This window comes from Dasypus novemcinctus, chromosome 3, assembly GCF_030445035.2.
Source record: "Dasypus novemcinctus isolate mDasNov1 chromosome 3, mDasNov1.1.hap2, whole genome shotgun sequence".
Taxonomy (NCBI): domain Eukaryota; kingdom Metazoa; phylum Chordata; class Mammalia; order Cingulata; family Dasypodidae; genus Dasypus; species Dasypus novemcinctus.
Genome location: NC_080675.1, coordinates 24,272,421 through 24,290,041, shown reverse-complemented (window position 1 = coordinate 24,290,041; position 17,621 = coordinate 24,272,421). Strand labels below are relative to the sequence as shown.

Genomic DNA, 17,621 nt, shown 5'->3' with positions numbered 1-17,621 from the left:
GTTATTTTTATGCTGGTTGATTTGTGCACATTCAAGGCACCATGGATTATCAATAAAATTTCTATAATTAAGTGCTCTCAAATAATCTTACCTAATGACCTCAATCTACAGAAAAGTAAACTAGTCCAGAGATAGGCTTGATTTTCCCAAGGTCCTACAGAAAAGTGATAACAAAGTTAGAGAGAGAATCTAGTTTTCTAAATTTTCTTTTTGCTCTTCCAAAAATTGATGATGGAGCCAGATAGCATATAAATTCTTATTTAACTACATAATTTTATTTTGAAAGAAGAGTTTCATATTCCTCTGTTACTATATTTTGCCCTTTCATTCCATTTCATGACGAATAGGAAGTTGGAAAATTTGCATAAAAATTGTTAAAATTTATCCACCCAAATTCTTTCACAAATAATAAAACCTAGATCTTATCCTGGCATTAATAAATTTCAGCTTCAATAACCATTTGTACATTCTTCAGCTGGAAAGCTGCTTATTCAGTGCAATTTATCTTCAAGTTTGACAGACGAAGTATAAAAATAAAAATCACCACATTATAGATTTTAGCATATATTGGTGCCAGAGCACCTGAAATGAGAGCTTGCACACCAAAAGCCAAATTAGCTTATCAAACCAGTTGCAGTATTGCTTCTGCAACAGATGCTAATCTATATGAGGAGTGGGTATACAACTTGATATATTTCATAGTACACTTAATACAGTTTTGCACAAAATAAAGGTTTTTCTCCAAAATACAAATGGTTTTCCCCCTACTCAGAAATCATTGAGGAATCTTTCATTACTGACATGGCTCTTAGGTTCTCTAGTAGTCATCAGCATGTTGTAATAGGTAAGTAGAAGCAAAAGCTAAACTTGTCACACCAATGTCAAATCTCTCCCATTATGGGTATAAACTTCCAATTAGAAGGGTAAGCAATCGAAGGGTAATTTTAATATGTAAATAATATTCAGGAGACTATTCATGTTGAGCAACCATCTTTCAGTTCCACCTTAGATTGAAAAGGATTCACAGGTTAGTGCTAAGAAAAGCCATGGCTCAGAATATAGGCATTGTCAACTTAATTGAAGAAAAAGAATTTCTAGCAGCTGTGCTCATTGAAAAATACAGATTCCTAGTCCCAACCTGATAATTCTTGTTGGTAAGGCATGAGAATGTCCTGGGAATCTAATTTTTATAACCTCCATGGGTAAATCTGGTGCAGTTGGTTCAGGGAGTAACACATTCCCTGAAAAGGAAGGCATTGCACAGACACCTCCCCGGCGAAAGCCTGAACTCGGCATGTGGGTGCCAGATGAGAAACTGGAAACTTCTTGGTTTTGGTTGGCATCGATCAGGACTGATTTCAGCAGTGAATTGGTATCTTCCTCTAAAGGCAGTACTTTGCTACCCTGACAGGATAGTAGAATAAACTCTTGGAATTAAAACAAAACAAACACATAGAAAACTAAAACCTGCTTAATATGCACCTCTGAAGGTTCTGTTAGTGGACTTTCAATGATTGAACATCCAGATTTGAGAAGAGCAGGTGGCAATTTACCAAGACCAGATCAAGTCTGATTTTTTAAATAAATTTTAAAATATAAATTAATGAATGCCTTCATCCATTATAAATGTATCAAAAAAACGTATTATGCAATGAAACACCTTAGACAAGGGGTTAAACTTGACTAATTAAATTCTTGACTAATGTAATGTTGGCTTGAATCTCTGAAATATCAGTAGGGACAAAACTTCACTGAAATATTGTGTTGCTTTATTTTCATATTATATGGTGGTTATAACTTCATTGATTTAGTAATTCACAATGAGATTTTAGTGATATGTAACTTTCTTCTCCCTGATAGAATTATCCAGTTTTTCAAATAGGAATTTATGTTGCCAGATGGGCTACATGACCAGGAGGCCTTCAACTGACTATTTAGCCCTGGGGCCAGTGCTAAACAATGCTAAAATCTTTTGTCCTAAGTGTTATGAAGAAAATTGGCAAATACTTTGCAAACATAATATTTTTATTTTGGTGTATAATATGTATTTTTTTTGTATTTTCAAATACTTTTACATGCATTAATTTTACTGTCCATTTTCAGAGCTAAGCCTGACTTTTTGATTGCCCAAAAATTGTTTAATGTCTAATCATTGGAAAATATACATGGAAAATTAATTACAAAACCAATCTTTTCAAATTTGTAATATTTCCTATCAAGTCGAATGGATTTTAGATGATACTTTGTTTCTTCTCATTCTTTTTTCTCTTAACTATGTGTTACCACATGACAAATTGCCACAAATTTGAGTGGCTTAAGTTAATGTTATATTGCTTTCTATGATTTTGATGGTTAGTTGGTCTCGGGCAGTTCTTCAGTTGGTTATTACTTATGGTTAAATGCAGGTGCAGCAGGTGCAAATAACTTTTCCTAGCAATTCCAAGATGGAATCCCTTTTCCTCTGAGAAAAATCAATGTATAAGTTGTTAGATATGGAGCAGAATGTATAAATTACATATGTAATTAATTAATTCTCTACTTCAATTATTCACTAACTTTAAAGAACATTGCAACAATGTACATAACAATATCAGTGTATGTAATTGAATGTAAATATTCTCAGAAATCTTAAATATCTAGATAAAAAACATTTTCACCATTTTTGAATTATCTTAAGTTGGATAAAATAAAACTCAAGATTTGAAGAAAATAGCTAAGCTTTTTCTCATCAAGAATTTGAAATCCCTTCTAGAAAAATAAAATTTGATTTAAAGATGTCTACTGTTGGCCATGCTAACTGAAATTGTCATCTTTCTAAACATGCTATGTGTATTAAAGAAACAGCCATTTAAGTGCTCTGAAAACCAAGTTGTTTCAAATTGAGCACAATTGATGGAAAAAGCAATGATAGCACAGCATTTCAATTCTGTAAATTAACATCTGTCTTTCTCTATATTATTTTTTTCTTACCCCAACTTCTGGTGATGGTTTGGTGATTCTTTGGGAGCATTTATCATTCGACAGGCACAGAATGTATATCATCTTTCACTACATCTTCCTTTTTTCTTCTTCTTAAGGAATATTGCATTGTTTGATTTAATATGGTATTTGTGGAAAATAATAAATTCTAGGGTTCAAGGAATTACATCTTTCAAATACATTTTTTGATGAGATGTAAAGAGTCCTTATACTCAGAATAGAAGCTAAGATGACGGCTGGGCAGGAGCTTTCATGCCGCTTTTCACTCCTGTGTACAACAAAGACTCTGCTTGAATTATTTTAAATGACTTAGCATGAACTAATCTTGCCTTTTGCAAGTGATATTAATGGCATAATGTGAAATAAAGTGACACAAAAGGGTTATATTTTTGGAATAGAGAATAATAGAGAGTGACAAAGGAGGGGAAAAAACACAAAATCTTCCCTGTTATATTTCTTAGAAAGTTTCCCTTTTTCACTGAATGAATCCCTTTTCACAATTGACCATAATGAAAAAAAATCACAAAAGAGAAAGGCATTTTATTGCAGACCTTATAAGCTCGTTTGTGAACAAAGGTAAATATTCTGACCTTAGATAAGTACTTTTAACAGGCATTCATTGAATATCACTTAAATCAGCCTTGACTATGTTTGAAGATTTTTAAGATATGGTAGTTAAATATAAATCGTTTAATTTTTAGTTATTGAGAACAAACTATGTGCCAGGCACTATGCTAAACCTTGGACACATAACAACTTTGTCTTTAGGAGCTTAGAGTCAAGTGGGATAGGAAAAACATCCATTTATCTTTAAAATACACTAACTGAAATGACATGATAAAAGAAAGCACAGGTGGCCTTTTTGGATTGCTCCCCATTTCCCCCAACACTGCTCCAGGGGTTCTGGGAGCCCCATGCTCTGGGCTCCTGCCATGTAGCCCTCCAGCCACCCTCATGATCATCAACTGGGACCTCATCAGCCGTGATGAGATGTTCTCTGACATTTACAAGGTCTGGGAAATCGTGGAGGATCTGTGCCTGGAGATGGAGGGGAAGATGGTCAGTAAGAGGTAACATTGATGATTGATGGAAGTGCCTCCGGCGAAGGTCCTGAGGGTGAAGGTACTGAAAGCAGAATGGTCACTGGTTTTGATATTGTCATGAATCATGGCTTGCAGGAAACCAACTTCACAAAAGAAGCCTACAAGACTTACATCAAAGATTACATGAAATCAATCAAAGGCAAACTTGTAGAGCAGAGACCAGAGAGACTAAATCTCTTACCGCAGGGGCTGCAGAACAAATCAAGAATATCTCCACTAATTTCACCAACTTTCAGTCCTTTATTCGTGAAAGCATGAATCCACATGCTCTCCTGGATTACAGTGAGGATGGTATAATCCCATATATGATTTTCTTTAAGGATGTTTTAGAAATGGAGAAATGTTAACAAATTTGGCAGTTACTTTGGATCTATCACCTGTCAGCATAACTGGCTTCTGCTTTCATACATCCAAACACAGATGGACTGATGTTGCCTTGAATTCTTCATTTAATGTGATCTTGATTTATTTGGAGCTGAGGCATTTTTTAAAAGATAAACAGGTCAGGTAGGTTGTCTAAAAATAAAAATGCATTTAAACTCTTTTGAGAGAATGTCTCTTTGTTTAATATAATTAAACTAATTCATCCTGTAATTTTCCTAGAGAAGCTGGAGCCTGTTTGTAGATAACTGCTATACAACCTAAGACTATCTTCAGATAACTATGTCTACAATTTATATACTCCTGGATTTGGAATATAAAACAGGAACCAAAAGTCTTACTTCTGAGTTGAAGGGAGAGGCCTTGTTTGTAACAGTGCAAAGCGAAGTAGCTAATTCTGAAAGTGTTTACCAAAAGATAAAAAGACACAATATAATACAATTGAAAGCCAGGTATTGTCTGAGCTTATTTATAAGTCAAGTAGAAACAAATTCTAGAGAAATCCAGTGTTCTCCTGGAATAATGTGACAATGTTCCTGGTATTGGGATAGTATCTAGGAGACAGGCAAGCCGGCCTGTTCTACCACCTGTTTTGGCATAAGTCATGAACTAAGATGATTTTATATTTTTAAATGGTTGAAAAAAATCAAAATATCTTGCAATGTGAAAATTACATGAAATTTAAATTTCAAAAAGAAAGATCAGGGTGTTTTGATATCTACATTATATCTTATATCTTATATACCTTCATTAGCCCTATTTGGGTTTCTTCTGCATGGGAAGTTTATATCTTTTCTCCCATTTATTTATATATTCAATCATTTATTTGTATCATTATGAACTCACAGATATTTATATCATATTAGCATATTAACTTATAATCCAATACTATATGTAATTTGTTGCTCAAATTGTTTGTTTTAGACATTGAAAGTTCTTTCATTTGATTTCTGTGTCAGCTGGGCATACCTCGATCTTTTTTCTTTTTTTTTTCTTACTACTTCCTTATTTTATGGCATCACAAGATGATCCAGATCCAGGTATACTTTCTGCTCCATCCTAGAATCAGTCATTTTTTAAGGATCTGTGATACCTTTTATTGGAAGATGATATTAAAAACCAAAATCTGAACATGTTTGTCATTATTTCATTATTAGGATTATAATTTATTTCAATGAATTTATTATATTTGAAAATAAAAAAAGATGAAACACTTGAAAACTAAAGTAACATTTTTTTCTTTATCAAATGATGCTGGTCATGTCATTTTTAAATGTTTGCTTAATTAATTTTCAATACATTACTATCAACACTACTCAGGTATTACATACTAGTTAATTATTTCATTGTATGATGCTCTTGCAAAACAGACTAGGCTCTGGGAGACACAACACAGCATGCTGTTTTGTGGTCTGAGGACTAATCTGGCCTATTGAGTTTACCTCATAAAAGTCAACCTGAAGAGATGGAAACTGAGTAATTCACAAGTATTGATTTGAAGGGAACCAGGCAAAAATATAGGGGAAGGATATTACAGTTAGGAAACAGATTGACCAAGGAAGAAAATATTACAACATGTATAGGAGAGGTACAGGCAATTCTGTATCATTATATCATGTGCAACTGATGAAAGATGACTCTGGGGAGAGAGACTGAGGCAAGTGATGTGGGTCACCATGTGTGTGTGTGTGTGCACGTGCACACGCGTGCACTGTTTTTGAAATTTCGGTATTAACCTATATTAGGAGAAGGGAAATTATTGATGATTTTTATATCAGAAAATACATAAATTGAGAAAATGAAATATGGCAAGAAGTTGAAGTATAAATGTGAATTTGAAAAAAGTAGAAGTATGGAAATTAGGAGACTATGGCAGTGTGCAGGAGAGATTGCCAGTTCCTCAAATAGAATATCTATAACAGGGTGATAAAAGAGAGAATGAAACTGAATATATGTTAAATAGATTCCACAATTGGGTGACCATAAGAACTGAGAGAGAGAAATGAAGCAAAACTAACACCCCCATTTCTGGTTTTGGTGACTAGAAAGGTAATCACTCCAACTGGGAATGGGAAGACCAGGAAAAGATCATGGTTTGTTAGAAATAGTGTATATTCCATCTTGTGCAAATTATGTTTGATATTTTTCTGGGATAGCCAAGTTGGCATTAGGATACATAACTCTGAAGCTCAATGAATTGATCAGGACTAGAGGTATAGAGTAGGAAATCATTTTATATTGCAATTACAACAAACAACATATCAGTTTAGTTAAAGAGGAAATAAGGAAAACAACGGGACATCAATGTTCAAAGAGACAAAATTGACAAGGTGAGAATATGCACTCTATATTTCTCTATTATCTGCCAAACAGTAACTGGAATTGATGATTAAATATAATTAGAGAAATAGGTCCAAAAAGTTACATTTATAGCTTGTCCTTTTTGTTTCAATGTGGAGTTGGAACAAAGAACACCATCATGTTTTGTTTTGCTTTGTTTTTTTCCAAAAGAGCTTCAGTTACATTCTCCGCAAAATTAGTAATTTGGCCTAATTATTTTTAAAAAATGTTCATTGTTCAGAGTCTCTTACATTCTGTTTCAGTCCAAGAAATGTATTTCCAGCTGAGTTGGCATCCATATATTCACATTTTTATTCAAATAACATTAAAATGTGAGTGGTTTTATGATGATAGTAATTTTAGTAATTCAAAATTTCGTCATTTATTGAAAACCCAAGAGATTACAGATCATGGGATATGCTATTATTTAATACTTTTCTTAATTCTTTACATTTAAATTTTTTTAAATAAAATATATAATTTTGAATTCTTTAAGAGAAAAAGATGTATTTAATAAAATAATGCATGTGCTAAATGAAATGATACCTTTGAATGCGGTGAGAGAAAATAATGACCACTTAAGGACACTTACTTTGAAAATTGTATGTGAAGTGAATCCACCAACAAGGAAAGATAAAGAGCAAAATAAGTTTTCACTAATAAGCCATTATTAATGCTAGTTTTGAAACTTCTGGGACCAATCTTCTTGAGACATTCTGATTAGTTACAAAAAGCATTTAATTTCTTTCTTTAGAACTATCTTCTTGGTCTGGATTTGTTTGCAGTAATGCTTTTCAATTGCTACTGCTTTTTGTAAAGGCAAAATTTGACAAAATGAATCCCCTAAGTTAAAACTAGAAATAGACAGCTGTGTTTTTGCTTGGTGCTTAAGATAACTTTTGCCAGAGTTGTTCTGTGAGCCTGTATGGAGATTAAATAGAAAATCTTTATTCAAAGATATATCTGTCAATGGGTATTTAAATTTCCCTCCCCTAAATTCAGTATTTCTCTGTGTATTATATAGAATCACCAAGAATACGTTATACTTTTCTCGACTTAGAATATGTTGATTTTCCTTTCTGTTAGTCTATACTATAATCAATATTAGTCTTCTTTATTTATGTTGGACATGGAGAACTAAAAATATATTTAAATGCTGGGTCGTTCAATTAGTAGGCAGAAAATCTTAATAACAGCCCAAAAGAAATGTTTAGATGTTCACCTCCCAGGACAAAATAGATTAAGAGAAAATATCATAGTGAAAATTTGATTCATCTGATTTAGCTTCTTCTTGAAACTATTTTTTCTTTCCCATGTCCTAATGTGTGGGTTGTCACCATGTTGGCAAGAGACTGAACCTCTGAGAATATTATAAAATACCAAATGAGATCATTTTGATCATGTTTGATTTTTCAAATGAAGAAATTTTTGTGAAAAAGTCTGTTTTAAAGCATGATTAGAACCATTTATGCATAATCTCATTAGGATTCTGCTAGACAATATGACATTAATCACTGCTAAGCTAATATTAAAAAAAAACTAGCCATTATTTCCTTTAACTTATCCAGAAATCCAAATGGTCACTGAAAAGGAGATCCCAGTTAAGTAAGTGTGTTAAACTTGCTAAATATAAATACCACAAACCATGTGGATTCTATACCTGAATACCTACATATACTTAATTCACAATTTTGAGGATGCAATGTCCTTTCTTGCTCTAAAGTTCTGTGATAATTCATTGACTTAGAAAAAGACAGAAAAGTTTCTAGAGTCTAGCTAAAATCTCAGTAGCCCAAGGTCTTATAAGAGAATTATAAAAAGTAGGGAAAAGACCAAGCTGTTGTAAAAATGGGCTCAATGACAATGCAATGGTTCAAAGATGAGCATTTGAGCCTGCGCAACATCTGTGATTCATAAAGTAGTCCAGGTAACTAGGCTGGTACAACTCTGTCACTTTCAATATATGGCTTCCAAGGATACTCTGGTGACTTTCATTCAAACTAGTGAAAATAAGAATTAACATGATTTGGGCCAACACTGGGATTTCCTCTTAAAAACAATAAAGATGGTGGAATTTGCATATGTCACCTCTCCTAATTTTATTGGTAAAAGGTAATTTCCTTGGGTACTCCACATTATAAGGGAGACTAGCAAAAACCTTAGTACAGCTCAGTGCTGAAGAGATTGGGATAGAAAGTGACTGTCTCTGCCTAAGTCATAAAATACTGGATTTTTCCCTGGCATACTATGGTTGGTCAAATCTCCTACCAAATCTCTCAGATAGGCAAAAAGTACAAATTCTAAGTAAACTTTCCTTTGAAATTGTATTTTTGACTATATGATATATTCACATGATGCAAAATTGAAAACAGGATAAACTTGTTCACATGGCCAATTCTTAATTCTATCTTAACTACATAAATTCCATTCTTCATTGTATGTACATATCCCCATTTATTAGCTTATTCTTTATATCTTCAGTGAATTTTAAATGCAAACATAGTCAATTTTGCTAAAAAACAAAACAAAATGTGTGTTCTTAAAATCACTGTACTGTGCAAAATCATGCAATAAAAACTAAAAGGCTCAGTTTCACCTCCAACATATTAAGAGCTTGGAAGTCATCTGTCCCATCCTTAAAACAAGAAAGAGTTGAACAAACTGAATATAAAGAAAGCTGGAGTGATTACACTAATTTCAGAGAGAGCAGATTTCAGAACAAGGAAACTTATTTAGGGATAAAGGGGGTCATTGCATAGATGATTAATGGGTCAAATCTCAAAGAAGGCATAACTATATTAAATATATATACAACTAAAATCATGGTGTCAAAAATATGTGAGGAAAATCTCAAAGGGTTTAAGGAGAATTAGACAAATCCACTATCATATTTGGAGACTTCAACACTCCTTTTTCAGTAGTTGATATATTAATTAGGCAGAAAACCAGCAAGGGTGTGGTTGATCTCAACAGTACTATCAATCAATCATTTTAATTGATATTTACAGAATATAATATCAAGGGACATCAGAATATACAGTCTTCTCACTGGGAACATTCACCAAAAGAGGTCACATTCTTCATCATTAAGCACACTTTATCAATTAAAAGGAATAATGAGCAATGGAAAGCCATCTGGAAAAATGCCCAAATATTTGAAGATTAAATAATATGCTTTTGAATAGCACATCCGTCAAAGAAAAAGCCTCAAGGTAATTTAAAAACATTGAACTAAGTGAAAAAAAAACAGACAAAAATTAATAAAAATTTTTGAGTTATCATAAAAGAATTTAGAGGAAAAATTGCAGCATTAAATGAATATATTAGAGAAGAATGATCTAATATCAAAATCTAACTTCTACCCTAAGAAACTGGAGAAGAAAGAGCAATTTATACCTAATAGAAGCAAAAGAAATAATAATAATAGCAGAAATCAATGAAATTAATAACAATACAGGAAGTCACAAATGAAATAAATGAAACAAATGGAATGGTTCTTTGAGAAAATCAATAAAGTGGATAAATCTACATCCCAGCTAACGAATATGAAAAAAGAAGGCACCAAATATCTATATCAAGAAAGAAAGAGAAGGAATCACTATTGATTTATTTGGTGTAAAAAGAAAGAAATACTATGAAAAACTCTATGCCACAAATTTTATAGCTTCAATTAAACAATATAATTCCCTGAAATGCACACATGACCTAAATTCACAAAAGGAGATTAGATAACCTTAATAGGGCTATATCTATAAAATAAAGTGAATCAAAACTGTAATGACTTTCCAGTATGGGGACTGCCAGGCTTAAATGGTTTCCTGCTGAATTCTACCAAACATTTAAGGAAAACATGATACCAAGTCTATACAATCTTTTCCAGAAAATAGAAGCAGAGGTAACACTCCTAACTCATTCTATGAGACTAACTTTACACTAATAGCACAACAATATGGAGGCATATAAGAAAAGAAAACTATAAAACAGTATCTCTCATGAACATAGATGTAAAAATCCTCAACAAAATATTAAGTCAAATCCAATAATATATATATATCATGATCAAATGGGATTTATTCCAAGTATTGAAGTCTGATTTAACATATAAAAATAATGGAAGCCACTACATCAATAAGCTAAAGAAAAAAAAAAGATATAATAAAATGAATTGATGCAGAAAAAGTGTTTGACAAAATCCAGCATTCATTTATGGAAAAACCTTCAGCAATCTGGGAATACAGAAGAACATCCTCCTCTTGATAAAGAATACTTAAAAAAAAAACCCTACAGTTAACATTGACAGAAATAGGTCCCATCGCTAGCCCCCATAACAGCCACAACTTGCGGAAGCTGCAAGCTTATTATTAACCTGTCCCATTGTGGAAGTGTGACCAGCTGTTCACTCGGAAGGAGTCACATCCCATGATTTAGAACAGACCCCCATCCTGAGCAGACATGTCCAGATATAGTTCATTTCCTCCCAAGAATAGACAAAGAAGCCACATGACCCCACCAATCCCTCCTACACCCCTAGAATTCACTGCCTCTAGCCCACCATTCCCTAACCATCCCTATAGGCTGTCGGGTCTTACCCAAGCCCAAACCCACTCCCACTGACTAAGCATGTTCCTGCTTTTAGATGTACTGTATAAATTCATGACTGCTTCTGCCAGGGGTGAACTGAAGTTTACTCTTCAGACCCTCTCCATTGGGACTGCTTCCCAATAAATCCTTGCCTGGGAAATTCACCAGAAATCTTTATAAGAGTTCCCAGCTTGTGGCCTGCCCTATAAAAATTGGCCTTGACCATCTCCACAGTCACTTAAGAAAATCTTTATAAAAAATACCACAGTATTTATAAGACATATATATATATATATATCATAATATACATATATATATGTATGTGTGTGTGTGTCTGTATGTGTGTGTTTGTGTGTGTGTTTCCCTAGATAACCCTGACTAATACAGCTTTGGTAACAGTAGTGATTCTGGAGAAACAGAATCCTAAGGATGAGATTTCTGACTCTGTTCTGGGATTTTGGGAAATAGTTCTCTAATCTGACTAGGTTCAAAGGCACAAATGACTCTTTTTCTAGCAATCATGAGATAGAGATACATAAGATATCACCACTGGTTATTACTACTTAAAACTTATAAGAGGCAAGGCTCTGAGTGAGAGTGTTTTTGACACCTTAGAGATTTGTGGAGTTAAAAGGTATAATAATGTTGGTTGGTGTTCCTGAATATGTTGGATACATGAAGGAAGTGAAAGTTTCTATGCATGCCCTGAAATAATATTTTGTGTAGCCACAGACTTGAGATTTTTAACAACCAGATCCACAGTCTCATTGTGAGGGTGGCTGAATTACAAAATAAGTTAAATTCCCAATATTGCAGGAAGTCTGCTGTTAAAATGAGGGAATAGATTGGGAAAGGAATAGAGTCCTAAAAATTGGCATGGGGATATGTAGGTTGAAATAGTGGTGGTGAGGACATTGAAATATTAAATTCTGCTGAGTCTTTGTCAGATAAACTTGTGATGGTCCTCCCTGAGGAACCAACTTCCTGGTCTCCCATTTGTCCTAAGGATTAACCCTACTCAGCATGATAAATGGGTAAGGACCTCCCTTGAGGAAACAGCCCTCACTCCTCCATCTGAAGAGATTAATGCTCCTTTGACAAATGAAACTGCAATACTATATCCTGAGGTAGTTTGCAGGATATTTCTAATTCTTCTCATGACTCACACTCCACCCTCTTTACCTCTAGACCAATAACTAGACCGAAGTCCCAATAGGCCCCAAAGTGACAGATCCAAAGTGCAAGTATTGAGAAATTGTACTACACTCCAAAAGAACTGCATGATTTTCCAATTTAAACAGAAAGAAATCGGGAATATGTGGAGGAATGGGTATTAAGCATGTGGGAGAATTGTGGAAAGAACTTAAAATTGGATCAGTCTGAATTTATTGATGTTGGCCCACTAAGGAGAGATGCTGGATTCAGTGTTGTAGCTTAAAGGGTTAGAAAGGGCTCTGATAGTTTGTTGGGGTGTTGCCAGAAGAATGGACTAAAAAGTGGCATATATTGACTGAGTTAGAAATGCCAGAACTACCCTGGTATAATGTAAATGAGGGAATAAAAGGCTTAGAAAAATTGGAATGTTTAAATGGATTTATCATGTAAAATCTGTTCACCCACCTCAGAAATGTCCAGAGGATGCATCTTTCACCAGGACTGTGAGTAATAAATTTATGAGACTAACTCTATTATCACTGACGAGTCTGTGATTGTTCTTTTTAGGTCCGATTGTACTATGGGAACTGCTGCCACTAAACTTGGCTCCTTAAACACAATAAGAATGATTGTTTCTCAAGTTGTCAGAAGCCAAGTGGCAGCATTTAATCACCAAATACAGTGTAGGTTTGGCTACCATAATGGATAGCAGACTGAAAGCAATAATTAAAATAGTCTGACTCATACAGACCAATGGCATTGACTGCTAGATCGTCAGGTACCTAGAAGTAAAATAGACTTCCACTCACCAAAGCCAACCTGGTCACAGCAACTGTTGAGTGCCAAATCTGCCAGTAGCAGAGACCAACACTCAGTCCCCAATATGGCACCTTTTCCCTAGGGGATCAACATGCCCCTGGTGGCAGGTTAATTACATTGGACTACTTCTATCATAGAAGGGATAACGTTCTGTTCCTAACTAGAAGACACATATTTTGGATATGTGTTTGCCTTCCCCACGTTTATTTCTCCTGACCAATCTACCATCTCTGAACTTATAAAATGCCTTATCCTCTTTCATAGTACTACATACGGCACTGTTTCTAATCAAGGAATCTATTTCATTGCAAAGAGAGTACAGAAATGGGCACATGCCCATGGAATTCACTGATCTTACAATGTTCCCTATCATCTTGAAGCAGCTGGATTGATAGAACAGTGAAATGGTCTTTTAAAGACTGAATGATGGTGTCAACTGTATGGCAATACCTTACAGGGCTGTGACAATCTTCTCCAGATCACTTACATAGGCTCTAAAGCAACATCTATGGTATGATACTGTCTCTCCCATAGCCAGATTCATGACTCTAGAAATAGAAGGTTTGAAATGGGAAAGGTACCACTCACTAGTACCCCTAGTGACATACTAAGAATATTTTTGCTTCCTGTCCCTGCAACTTAAGCTTTGCTTGTCTACAGGTCTTTGTTCCAAAAAGAAGAATGTCTCCTCCAGGAGACACAACAATGATTCCATTGAGCTAGAAGTTAAAATGACCTTTTTGCCATTTTTGACTACTCTTGCCTCTGAATCAATGGGCAAAGAAGGGAATTACTGCATTGTCTGGGGAGATTGATCCTAACTATCAAGAGGAAATGGGACTGCAACTACACAATAGAGTTTAAGAACAGCTTGCCTTGGGAAGCAGACTTGTTTCAGTGGTTAGGGTGTCCGTCTACCACATGGGAAGTCCATGGTTCAAACCCTGAGCTTCCTTGACCCATGTGGAGCTGGCCGATGCGCAGTGCTGATGCGCGCAAGGAGTGCCCTGCCATGCAGGGGTGTCCCCCGTGTAGGGGAGCCCCACGCACAAGGAGTGCGCCCCATAAGGAGAGCCGCCCAGCGTGAAAGAAAGTGCAGCCTGCCTAAGAATGGCACTGCCCGCACGGAGAGCTGACAAAACAAGATGATGCAACAAAAAGAAACACAGATTCCGTGCTGCTGACAACAACAGAAGCGGACAAAAGAAGACGACATAGCAAATAGACACAGAGAACAGACAACCAGGGCTGGGGTGGGGGGAGGAGGGGAGAGAAATAAATAAATTAATAAATCTTAAGGAAAAAAAAAAACAGCTTGCCTGGAATACAAGAGGTCCCCAAGGATATCTGTTAATACTATCATGCACTGTGATTAAGGTCATTGGAAAACTGCAATAATCAAATACAAGTAAGTCTACCTATGACCCAGGAATTTCTAGGATGATGGTTTGAGTCATCCCATTGGACAAAGAACAATGGTAAGCCCAAGTGCTTTCTGAGAGAAAAGATAATATGGAATGGATAATGGAAGAAATTAATTAGAAATATCAGCTATAACTATGTTACCAGGTACAGAAATAAGGATTGTCATGGTTAGGAATATTTCTTCCTTGTTTTGTTATTAGTATCCTTGTATATATACACAAAGCAAATAGCCTTGTTTTCTTCCCTATCTTATGCCCTTGTCATATGACATAAATTGTATTAGATTGATATCATAGTTTTAAGTTATACTATATCAAGTGTAAGATATTAACTCTTCCTATTCTGGGGAGAGTTAGTGTGTTTCCAGTTGTACACAGGGCAATTGAATATTGTTACACAAAAATATGACTGTTTTTGTTTTTATTTAGTGATTAAGTATGGTTTAAGTAGATGCATATGGCTGCCAAGTTGATAAGAGGTGGATTGTGATGGTTAATGTTGTGTCAACCTGGTTAGAAGAAGGTTGCATGGGTGAAGCATAAGGGACATTTTAGAATGGTGAAACTATTATGTATGATACTATAATTGGAGATACATGACACTCTGCTTTTTTCAAAATCCATAGGATTTCACAGCACCTAGAATAAACTTTAATCTATGCAAATTTATAAAAAAAAAATAGGGATGTTGGGGGATGCCAGGGTGGAATACAGAATGTGCAAAGTTATCAAACTATATTACAAATATACAAAACTACCTCATAGAAGGGGCACAGGAAAAAAATTACCAATGCAAAAACTATGGAAATGAATAAACTTTTTAAAACTGAAGGCAGAAGAGACTGTAACTAATCATTGAACTTTAGTTGATGCAGTTGTTTCCTATAGTAGTAAAGTTAATATTTCCCTTACTGCTAAATATGCACAGTGGGTTAAACTAGTAAATGAATGGCAGATGGTGAAAGCCAGTTTTCTCACTGTTGTAGTAGGAGTTTACAGATTTGCAAATGGAGGAAAGTAGAATGATTCACATGATAATGCATTACAGTGAAACACCTCAGTTTATCATACTATAAATATGAATAATTACATATAGATACATTTGTAGTTATGAGCATGTACACAGGTCTCAGGATAAGTTTACTCCAGTAATTTAACAAGCACATATAGCATGTAAATCTTGTTTTTTTTTTAAACACCATTCTCCTATAAAAGGAACCAGAATGGCTGGTTCTAGTACTGAGGAGAAAGTATGCAAGATGATTCCAGATCATCTTGTAATGCCAGAAAGTAAGAAAGTGCTAAAAGTATAAACAAATAAATGAATAAATCTCACCACAATGATATAAATAATTCATTTAATCAATAAATACATGGGGAGAAGAGTCAAATATCCTGTACAGAAGAATTCCAAACAGTGTAATAGGCAATCTGTCCATAAAGAGGTGGATTATAATTCCAAACTGCATAATTGTAGGCTGAACATTGACTTTCTTCCAAAGAGTACAGTATGGAAAATATTTGGAGATAGGGAGAATGACTTCATTGTGTTGTAAACTCACAAACACTATCTCAGACTAATGACCAAGGCATCAACAGTGATAACTTATGCTGATAGTATGAATCTCTAGTATGATGTAATGAAATGACATCTTACATTTGGGATCTTCTCAAATAATCCATATTCCCAGTCAAATCATGGGGAAACATCAGATAGATTTCAAATGAAAAACATTCTGCAAAAATATCTGACAAGCACTCTTTAAAACAGTCAAGGTCATCAAAAACAAGGAAAGTCTGAAAAATTGTCACAGCAAAAGGAGCCTATGGTGACATGATAACTAAATGTAATGTGCTTTCCTGTATGGGATTTGGGGACAGAAATAAGAATTAGGTAAAGAATTAAGGAAATCTTGAGTGAAGTATGGACTTTAATTGATAATTGTATATAATACTGGTCTACTAACTGTGACGAATGTGCCATACTAATGTAAGAACTTAATAAGTGGGGAACCTGGGTTTGAAGTACTTGGGATTTCTGTACTTTTTTCACACTTTTTCTGTCAATCTAAAACTTTTCTAAAAAATAAACCTTATTTTAAAAAGGCATGGGGTTTAGTGAGATCAGAGGCAAAACATTCAAAAGCTTTTACAATAGTATATCTTGGTAATGCAACTAGTTTGACAAATGTTAAATGATTTAAAAATGCATAAATATAGTGATAAATGACTCCTTACTGTGAAAAAGACCTAAAATTTGCTTGGGAAAATGGGTGCTCACATTATAGGTGGCCTATCTACTTGGATCCCATGCCTGCCAGTGTGTGTGAAATGAAAGGAATAAAACAGAAATGTAAATAGAGTGAGATAAAAAAGGAAAGAGCAAAAAATCAGAAAAGGAAAAAATAAGCTAAGAAAACAAGTGAGAAAATTAGAGAAAGGAAAAGGCATGGGGCTGTCTGAAAGGTTGTATCTTGTGAGTTTTTCTAATGTGGTAGAAAGTAGCTGTTTTCATTTTCTGGCTGCTAAAACAAATGCCATGCAATTGGTTGACTTAAACAATGGAAACTTATTAGTTCATGGTTTTGAGGCTTAGAGAAGTCCCAAATCATGGCACCATCAAGGCAATGCTTTCCTCCAGCAGACTGAGGTATTCTGGGGCTGGCTGTAGGCAATCCTTGGTCCTTGGCTTTTCAGTCATATGACAGTGCACATGGTGGCCTCTTCTGAGTTTTCTGGGTTCAATCAAGTTCTGCCTTCTTCCTGTGGCTTTCTCTCTCTGTGTGTCTCAATTTCATTCTGTTTATAAAGGATTCATTAATAGGATTAAGACCTATCT

The 17,621-nt window shown here is 34.7% G+C and overlaps 1 pseudogene; it reads left to right on the top strand.

The window, feature by feature from the left end:
• The first annotated feature begins 3,933 nt into the window (after window positions 1-3,933).
• LOC101416942 (translationally-controlled tumor protein-like) lies at window positions 3,934-4,429 on the top strand (annotated as a pseudogene).
• Window positions 4,430-17,621: the final 13,192 nt, after the last annotated feature.